The sequence below is a fragment of the Ranitomeya imitator genome, chromosome 10 (assembly GCF_032444005.1).
Source record: "Ranitomeya imitator isolate aRanImi1 chromosome 10, aRanImi1.pri, whole genome shotgun sequence".
NCBI classification, from domain to species: domain Eukaryota; kingdom Metazoa; phylum Chordata; class Amphibia; order Anura; family Dendrobatidae; genus Ranitomeya; species Ranitomeya imitator.
The window spans coordinates 58,669,603-58,680,615 of record NC_091291.1 but is presented as its reverse complement, the minus strand read 5'-3'; positions in this window follow the sequence as shown (position 1 = coordinate 58,680,615).

The window sequence follows — 11,013 nt, the reverse complement described above, 5'->3', positions numbered from 1 at the left end:
AGACTATACCATTTATAACCACCCTCTGCTTTCTATCACTAAGCCAGTTACTAACCCATTTACACACAATTTCCCCCGGACCAAGCATTCTCATTTTGTGTACCAACCTCTTGTGCGGCACGGTATCAAACGCTTTGGAAAAATCGAGATATACCACGTCCAATGACTCACCGTGGTCCAGCCTATAGCTTACCTCTTCATAAAAACTGATTAGATTGGTTTGACAGGAGCGATTTCTCATAAACCCATGCTGATATGGAGTTAAACAGTTATTCTCATTGAGATAATCCAGAATAACATCCCTCAGAAACCCTTCAAATATTTTACCAACAATAGAGGTTAGACTTACTGGCCTATAATTTCCAGGTTCACTTTTAGAGCCCTTTTTGAATATTGGCACCACATTTGCTATGCGCCAGTCCTGCGGAACAGACCCCGTCGCTATAGAGTCCCTAAAAATAAGAAATAATGGTTTATCTATTGCATTACTTAGTTCTCTTAGTACTCGTGGGTGTATGCCATCCGGACCCGGAGATTTATCTATTTTAATCTTATTTAGCCGGTTTCGCACCTCTTCTTGGGTTAGATTGGTGACCCTTAATATAGGGTTTTCATTGTTTCTTGGGATTTCACCTAGCATTTCATTTTCCACCGTGAATACCGTGGAGAAAGTGTTTAATATGTTAGCTTTTTCCTCGTCATCTACAACCATTCTTTCCTCAGTATTTTTTAAGGGGCCTACATTTTCAGTTTTTATTCTTTTACTATTGATATAGTTGAAGAACAGTTTGGGATTAGTTTTACCCTCCTTAGCAATGTGCTTCTCTGTTTCCTTTTTGGCAGCTTTAATTAGTTTTTTAGATAAAGTATTTTTCTCCCTATAGTTTTTTAGAGCTTCAATGGTGCCATCCTGCTTTAGTAGTGCAAATGCTTTCTTTTTACTGTTAATTGCCTGTCTTACTTCTTTGTTTAGCCACATTGGGTTTTTCCTATTTCTAGTCCTTTTATTCCCACAAGGTATAAACCGCTTACAGTGCCTATTTAGGATGTTCTTAAACATTTTCCATTTATTATCTGTATTCTTATTTCTGAGGATATTGTCCCAGTCTACCAGATTAAGGGCATCTCTAAGCTGGTCAAACTTTGCCTTCCTAAAGTTCAGTGTTTTTGTGACTCCCTGACAAGTCCCCCTAGTGAAAGACAGGTGAAACTGTACAATATTGTGGTCGCTATTTCCTAGATGCCCGACCACCTGCAGATTTGCTATTCTGTCAGGTCTATTATATAGTATTAGGTCTAAAAGTGCTGCTCCTCTGGTTGGATTCTGCACCAATTGTGAAAGATAATTTTTCTTGGTTATTAGCAGAAACCTGTTGCCTTTATGGGTTTCACAGGTTTCTGTTTCCCAGTTAATATCCGGGTAGTTAAAGTCCCCCATGACCAGGACCTCATTATGGGTTGCAGCTTCATCTATCTGCTTTAGAAGTAGACTTTCCATGGTTTCTGTTATATTTGGGGGTTTGTAACAGACCCCAATGAGAATTTTGTTACCATTTTTCCCTCCATGAATTTCGACCCATATGGACTCGACATCCTCATTCCCTTCGCTAATATCCTCCCTTAAAGTGGACATAAGACAAGACTTTACATAGAGACAAACCCCTCCTCCTCTCCGATTTTTACGATCCTTTCTAAACAGACTGTAACCCTGTAAGTTAACTGCCCAGTCATAGCTTTCATCTAACCATGTCTCGGTTATTCCCACTATATCAAAGTTACCTGTAGATATTTCTGCTTCTAGTTCTTCCATCTTGTTTGTCAGGCTTCTGGCGTTTGTGAGCATGCAGTTTAGAGGATTTTGTTTTGTTCCAATCTCCTCGCTGTGGATTGTTTTAGAAATGTTCTTACCTCCCTTCTGAGTATGTTTTCCTGGGTCTTCTTTGTTCGAGTCTAATGTTTTTCTTCCCGTCCCCTCTTCTTCTAGTTTAACGCCCTCCTGATGAGTGTAGCGAGTCTTCTGGCGAATGTGTGTTTCCCAGGTTTGTTGAGGTGTAGTCAGTCTCTGGCGAGGAGTCCATCGTACAAGTAATTCACACCGTGGTAAAGGAATCCGAATCCTTGTTGTCTGCACCATCATCTTAGCCAGTTGTTCGCATCAAGGATCCTGTTCCATCTCCTGGTGCCATGCCCGTCTACTGGAAGGATAGAAGAAAAAACTACCTGTGCATCCAGTTCCTTTACTTTCTTCCCCAACTCTTCAAAGTCCTTGCAGATTGTCGGTAGGTCCTTCCTTGCCGTGTCATTGGTGCCAACATGTATCAGAAGAAATGGGTGGACGTCCTTGGAGCTGAAGAGCTTTGGTATCCTATCGGTCACATTCTTGATCATCGCACCTGGAAGGCAGCATACTTCTCTTGCGGCTATGTCCGGTCTGCAGATGGCTGCTTCTGTGCCTCTCAGTAGTGAGTCTCCCACCACCACCCATCAGAATGTCTTTTTCGGAGTCTTCATCTGGTGAGGAGTTTCAGCCACGACAGTCGGAAGTGGAGCATGTCAGTGAGGTGAATATTTGCCTCGTCAGCTTGGTAAGTATTCACTGTCACATCGACACATGTGACAATTTGATTTTTCCTTTTTTTAGAGCTCTTCTACTGAGGCACAGACAGGGCAGGAGCAGCGGAGTCAAGGTCCGGTGGGAAGACGGCAGCGGGTACGTATACAAGGCTGACTGTCCTCAGTGTAATATTCTTGAATCTTCCTTTCTTTCCACTTGTATTTCTTTAATTTTTTCTTCTGGAATCCTTTTGCATGTTGACTTTCCTATTCATGCAATTTCTCAGCATCTTTTTTCTTTCTTTTCCTTATGTAATTGAGCAAACTTTAATGACTTTCTTTAATTTTTAGGTTTCACAACCGGACGATGACCTGATAGACAATGACCTTCTTATCACCCTGGTCCAGGAGCGAGTCCCGTTGTGGGACAGCAAGGATCCACTGCACTCGAACAACGCCACGCTCCGGTGGTTATGGAATGAGGTGGCCCAAGCGATGTGGGATGGCTGGGACAATGCCCCGGCACGGGTCCATAGTGCATTTGGTAAGTATTGCACTGCAGTGTGAAGCAGCAGAGACCTTGGCCGTGCTCACTCGACAGTGTGTGATGAAAGAAACTCTCCGGAATTTCTCTCATCACACACAGTTGTCTGAGCACGGCAAAAAGTCAATTTTCTGACCATAATGTTTTTTTTAACAGTGGACAAAGTAAAAACACGTTGGCGTTCGATGAAGGACCGCTTCAAAAAGGACCTGCGTCAAGAGAGTCATGTTTCCAGTGGTTCAGGAGCAAGGATCCGAACGTACAAGTACCATCGCATTCTGGCATTTTTAAGACCGGTCCTTGCCCAGAGAATTTAAGTATTTATTATATGCTTTAGGTTGTATTGTATTGCCATAATCTGTATTTTTGAATTCCACAGGATTTTTCGTCTGGTAAATTTTTGAAAATAATTCAGTTTTTCCTTTTTTCACAGCACATACAGCACGACTGTCGGCCCAGGTTCTGGAGCGGTCCTTCATCCGACAGCCACGGACCCGTCCCAGCCATCCAGCAGCGCAGCAGCAAGTGGGCCTTCCACACTGGAGACCAGGGAGCTGGTCCATCAGGTCTTCCCCTTTCACAGTCCTCTTCCACTGCCCCCTTTTTTTGGGCTCATCCCGGCAGTGGCAGAGGGCTTCGGACAGGTCACTCATGCACGAGTTTTTGCACTTGAGCTCGGTTTTACATGAAGCAATCAAGGCTTTAGGTGACCGAATGGATGTTTCACATATCCTCTTGAATGCCCGTATCCAGGAGGTCACCAAAAGCCTTGATAAAGTGAAAGCCGACCTCCAGAGGCCAGCTCATCATTTTTTTTAACCAAATTGAGCAAGGCATGTCGGAACACCTTACTCCTGATCAGGGCCGGACTGAGCATCGGGCACTTCGGGCAAATGCCGGAAGGGCCGGTGCTTGTAGTGGGCCGCTCGATCGGCACATGCTGGCTGAGTGGCAAGTACCAGCGTCAGAGAACAGTGGCAGAGAACAGCAGCACGCAAGCTGAAAGGTAATACCTGCCTGTGAAACTGCTTCCTGACATCACCGCTGTGCTCTGCTTTACGGCCGGCCGGCGCTGACACAGTGCAGGGAAGCTGACGCCGTGGGACGTGACAGACACCGGAATGTAAGTATGTAGTGTTTGTTTTTTTTAACTTTTACAATAGTAACCAGGGTTACTAAGTGCGGCCCTGCGATTAGTAACCCGATGTTTACCCTGGTTACCCGGGGACCTCGGCATCGTTGGTCGCTGGAGAGCTGTCTGTGTGACAGCTCTCCAGCGAACACACAGCGACGCTGCAGCGATTGGCATCGTTGTCTATATCGCTGCAGCGTCGCTAAATGTGACGGTACCTTTAGCTCTCACTGGAAGCACACAGAGCTGCAGCGGTGATATTATCTCCTGCTCTGATCTGCTTTCATTCCCATCAGAGAAGAAGAGGTATTTGGAAAGCCTTTAACAAATACCTGTGTGAATTGGTGTGAGTTGCTGATTATATATTCATAAGGGGTTAACTTAGGGTGGGGGCTCATAATTAAGGGTTTATAAGGGGCAGCTGTTTGAGGCTCCAGTCCTTTTTGGAAGTGCATTTGGACAGCAAGGTGGATTGCTGTTAAGGGAACTAGAGAAAAAAAAATCTTTAAATCTTCAGCATAGCGAGTGTGAGCGAGCTGAGTGTGGCCTGAGTGTAAATGTGGATGGCGGTAAGTGTGACTTGTAATTCAGTGACTTTGGATTCAGGGAGTTTCCAAGGGAGGAATTACTGAATTGCTGTCTGTATTTTATTAATACTTTGTATTTATTTTTAATTTTTTTATTGAACTGTTCTGTCTGGTGCAATCCCCATTAGGAAATGTGCTCCACTCTTGTTAATGCCATCCAGTGCACATCTTGCCACATGTATGCAATCCTTGATCAGCCGGTCGAGGGTGCATACTGCTGTGCGAGATGTGAGCACGTTGTGCATTTGGAAACCCAGATTCTGACTCTAAATGTGCAGCTGGCAACACTGAGATCCATAGACAATATGGAGAGGAGTCTTCTGCTCACTGAGCAGACGCTCAATGGGATAGATGAGGGGGGGATGGTAGGATGGAGCTGCAGGACGGTGAAGTAGCAAGCTGGGTGACAGTTAGGAGGCGGGGTAGAGGGAAGAGTGCCAGGGAGGCTAGTCCTGATCTGGAACACCCCAATAAGTTTGCTAAGTTGGCAGATGAGGGGGGTGCCAGTACAGAGGTAGCACTGCTGCAGCCAGGCATGTCCTCTGAAAGCCGGAGGAGTGACTGCTCCAGTAAGGAGGGAAATAGGAGAGCAGGGCAGGCCAGACAGGTGCTGGTAGTGGGCGACTCAATTATTAGGGGAACAGATAGGGCAATCTGTCACAAAGACAGGGATCGTCGAACGGTGTGCTGCCTACCTGGCGCTCGAGTCCGACACATCGCTGATCGGGTGGACAGATTATTGGGAGGGGCTGGTGAGGACCCAGCGGTCATGGTGCACATTGGCACTAATGACAAAGTTAGAGGTAGGTGGAAGGTCCTTAAAGATGATTTCAGGGAATTAGGCTGCAAGCTGAAAGCAGGGACCTCCAACGTGGTATTTTCTGAAATACTGCCTGTACCACATGCCACGCCAGAGAGGCAACGGGAGATTAGGGAGGTTAATAAGTGGCTCAAGAATTGGTGTAGGAAAGAGGGGTTTGGGTTCCTGCAGAACTGGGCCGACTTCTCAGTTGGCTACAGGCTCTACGCTAGGGACGGGCTGCACCTCAATGGGGAGGGTGCAGCTGTGCTGGGGGAGAGAATGGCTAGAAGGTTGGAGGAGTGTTTAAACTAGGAAATGGGGGGGAGGGTATTCATTTTATAGGAGGGGAAGATAGTGCAGATAGAGACCTGGGCTCAAATAAGGAAGATGGGGGTGGCGGTGGCATGGGGGGTGGGGTTAGAACAGTTAATAATTTAAGAAATAGAAGTACAGAGAGGAACATCAAGTGCATGTATACTAATGCCAGAAGCCTCGCCAACAAAATGGACGAATTAGAACTAATGATGTTGGAGCATAATTATGACATGATGGGGATATCTGAAACGTGGCTGGATGAGAGCCATGACTGGGCTGTTAACTTGCAGGGCTATAGCCTGTTCAGAAATGACCGTACAGATAAGCGAGGGGGAGGGGTGTGTCTGTATGTAAAATCGTCCTTAAAACCCATCCAGCGTGATAATATAGGTGAATCTAATGAAAATGTAGAATCCCTGTGGGTGGAGATAAGGGGAGGGGGAAAAAATAATAAATTACTGATAGGGGTTTGTTATAAATCTCCAAAAATAATGGAAGCAATGGAGAATATCCTCGTAAAGCAAATAGATGAAGCTGCGACTCAAGGAGAAGTCATTATTATGGGGGACTTCAACTACCCTGAAATAGATCGGGGAACAGAAACCTGCAGTTCCAGCAAAGGTGTTATGATAAGGTAATTCAGTACCACAATGGACATAGAGGTCAGAGCACATACAGTTGACCAGCCAACACCGAACAATGAACCTCAGAGATAACTTTATTCGTCCACCTATCAGGGACAAACAGTTTCTCCGCTGGGCAACGATCAGGTTTATTAGCCTGAAATTTTTGCAGCACCCGCCGCAAATCAGGGGAGATGGCAGACACAATTACTTCCTCTTTGAGGATACCCGCCGGCTCAGATAAACCCGGAGAGTCGGGCACAAAACTCCTAGACAGAGCATCCGCCTTCACATTTTTAGAGCCCGGAAGGTACGAAATCACAAAGTCAAAACGGGCAAAAAACAGCGACCAACGAGCCTGTCTAGGATTCAACCGCTTGGCAGACTCGAGATAAGTCAAGTTCTTATGATCAGTTAAGACCACCACGCGATGCTTAGCTCCTTCAAGCCAATGACGCCACTCCTCGAATGCCCACTTCATGGCCAGCAACTCTCGATTGCCCACATCATAATTTCGCTCAGCAGGCGAAAACTTCCTGGAAAAGAAGGCGCATGGTTTCATCACCGAGCAATCAGAACTTCTCTGCGACAAAACAGCCCCTTCAGACGTCTGTGTTCTTGCCGTTCAACTCTGGTCAAAGTCCCATCGCACTGCATAGGCTCAGGTTTAAGCTCAGATAATACCGCCAAATGGTGCACAGATTTACGCTCACGCAAGCGTCGACCGATCTGAATGGCCAAAGACATAGACTCATTCAGACCAGCAGGCATAGGAAATCCCACCATGACATCCTTAAGGGCTTCAGAGAGACCTTTTCTGAAAATAGCTGCGAGCGCACCTTCATTCCATTGAGTGAGTACAGACCACTTTCTAAATTTCTGACAATATACCTCTATCTCATCCTGACCCTGACACAGAGCCAGCAAATTTTTCTCTGCCTGATCCACTGAATTAGGTTCATCGTACAGCAATCCGAGCGCCAGGAAAAACGCAGCGATATTACTTAATGCAGGATCTCCTGACGCAAGAGAAAATGCCCAGTCCTGAGGGTCGCCACGTAAAAAAGAAATAATGATCCTAACTTGTTGAACTGGGTCACCAGAGGAGCGAGGTTTCAAAGCCAGAAATAGTTTACAATTATTTTTGAAACTCAGAAATTTAGTTCTATCTCCAAAAAACAAATCAGGAATAGGAATTCTCGGTTCTAACATAGAATTCTGAACCACAAAGTCTTGAATATTTTGTACTCTTGCCGTGAGCTGATCCACACATGAAGACAGACCTTTAATGTCCATCGTAACACCTGTGTCCTGAACCACCCAAATGTCTAGGGGAAAAAAAAGGCAAAACACAGTGCAGAGAAAAAAAAATGGTTTCAGAACTTCTTTTTTCCCTCTGTTGAGAATCATTAGTACTTTTGGCTTCCAGTACTGTTATGATAAGGTAATTCAGTACCACAATGGACATAGAGGTCAGAGCACATACTGTGACCTGACAATAACCCAAAAACATAGAACGAGCTCTGAAACGTGGGAACTCTGCTGACCGCAATCCCTAATCCTCTCCAACCACACTAAAGGCAGCCGTGGATTGCGCCTAATGCTCCCTATGCAACTCGGCACAGCCTGAGAAACTAGCTAGCCTGAAGATAGAAAATAAGCCTACCTTGCCTCAGAGAAATACCCCAAAGGAAAAGGCAGCCCCCACATATAATGACTGTGAGTTGAGATGAAAAGACAAACGTAGAGATGAAATAGATTTAGCAAAGTGAGGCCCGACTTTCTGAACAGAGCGAGGATAGGAAAGGTAACTTTGCGGTCAACACAAAACCCTACAAAAACCACGCAAAGGGGGCAAAAAGACCCTCCGTACCGAACTAACGGCACGGAGGTACACCCTCTGCGTCCCAGAGCTTCCAGCAAGCAGGAAAAAAACAAATAGACAAGCTGGACAGAAAAAACAGCAAACAAAATAGCAAAGCAAAACTTAGCTATGCAGATCAGCAGGCCACAGGAACGATCCAGGAGGAAACAGGTCCAATACTAGAACATTGACTGGAAGCCAGGATCAAAGCACTAGGTGGAGTTAAATAGAGCAGCACCTAATGACTTCACCAAATCACCTGAGGAAGGAAACTCAGAAGCCGCAGTACCACTTTCCTCCACCAACGGAAGCTCACAGAGAGAATCAGCCGAAGTACCACTTGTGACCACAGGAGGGAGCTCTGCCACAGAATTCACAACACAAAGGTAATCGGTTTTTGACAACTATGAGAGACAATTACCTTTCACAACTGGTTCAGGACCCAACAAGAAGGGGGGCACTGCTAGACCTAATATTAACCAACAGGCCAGACCGCATATCAAATATAAGCGATCACAAAATAATAAGTTTTCATGTATCCTTTAATAAGATGTGTAGTAGAGGGGTTACAAGGACACTAAACTTTAGGAGGGCAAATTTCCAACGCATGAGAGAGGATCTTGGTGCAATTAACTGGGACGATATCCTGAGACACAAAAAAACACAAAGAAAATGGGAGACATTTATTAGCATCCTGGATAGGACCTGTGCACAGTATATACCGTATGGGAATAAACATACTAGAAATAGGAGGAAACCAATATGGCTAAATAGAGCTGTAAGGGGCGCAATAAGTGACAAAAAGAAAGCATTTAGAGAATTAAAGGAAGTAGGTAGTGAGGAGGCATTATATAAATACAAAAAATTAAATAAATTCTGTAAAAAGCAAATCAAGGCAGCAAAGATTGAGACAGAGAGACTCATTGCCAGAGAGAGTAAAAATAATCCTAAAATATTCTTTAACTACATAAATAGTAAGAAACTAAAAAATGATAGTGTTGGCCCCCTTAAAAATAGTCTGGGTGAGATGGTGGATGAGGATGAGGAAAAAGCCAATATGCTAAATGACTTTTTTTCATCAGTATTTACACAAGAAAATCCCATGGCAGACAAAATGTCTAGTGATAAAAATTCCCAATTAAATGTCACCTGCTTAACCCAGCAGGAAGTGCGGCGGCGTCTAAAAATCACTAAAATTGACAAATCTCCGGGCCCGGATGGGATACACCCTCGAGTACTGCAGGAATTAAGTAAAGTCATTGATAGACCATTATTTTTAATCTATAAAGACTCCATAATAACAGGGTCTGTGCCACAGGACTGCCGTATAGCAAATGTGGTGCCAATATTCAAAAAGGGGACAAAAACTGAACTCGGAAATTATAGGCCAGTAAGCTTAACCTCTACTGTGGGTAAAATCCTGGAGGGCATTCTAAGGGACGCTATACTGGAGTATCTGAAGAGGAATAACCTCATGACCCAGTATCAGCATGGCTTTACTAGGGACCGTTCATGTCAGACTAATTTGATCAGTTTCTATGAAGAGGTAAGTTCCGGATTGGACCAAGGGAACCCAGTGGATGTAGTGTATATGGACTTTTCAAAAGCTTTTGATACGGTGCCACACAAAAGGTTCATACATAAAATGAGAATAATGGGGATAGGGGAAAATATGTGCAAGTGGGTTGAGAGCTGGCTCAGGGATAGGAAACAAAGGGTGGTTATTAATGGAGCACACTCGGACTGGGTTGCGGTTAGCAGTGGGGTACCACAGGGGTCAGTATTGGGCCCTCTTCTTTTTAACATATTTATTAATGACCTTGTAGGGGGCATTCAGAGTAGAATTTCAATATTTGCAGATGACACTAAACTCTGCAGGGTAATCAATACAGAGGAGGACAATTTTATATTACAGGATGATTTATGTAAACTAAAAGCTTGGGCTGATAAATGGCAAATGAGCTTTAATGGGGATAAATGTAAGGTCATGCACTTGGGTAGAAGTAATAAGATGTATAATTATGTGCTTAATTCTAAAACTCTGGGCAAAACCATCAATGAAAAAGACCTGGGTGTATGGGTGGATGACAAACTCATATTCAGTGGCCAGTGTCAGGCAGCAGCTACAAAGGCAAATAAAATAATGGGATGCATTAAAAGAGGCATAGATGCACATGAGGAGAACATAATTGTACCTCTATACAAGTCACTAGTTCGACCACACTTAGAATACTGTGCACAGTTCTGGTCTCCGGTGTTTAAGAAAGACATAGCTGAACTGGAGCGGGTGCAGAGAAGAGAGACCAAGGTTATTAGAGGACTGGGGGGTCTGCAAAACCAAGATAGGTTATTACACTTGGGGCTATTTAGTTTGGAAAAACGAAGACTAAGGGGTGATCTTATTTTAATGTATAAATATATGAGGGGACAGTACAAAGACCTTTCTGATGATCTTTTTAATCATAGACCTTAAACAATGACAAGGGGGCATCCTCTGCGTTTGGAGGAAAAATGTTTAAGCATAATAACAGATGCGGATTCTTTACTGTAAGAGCAGTGAGACTATGGAACTCTCTGCCGTATGATGTTGTAA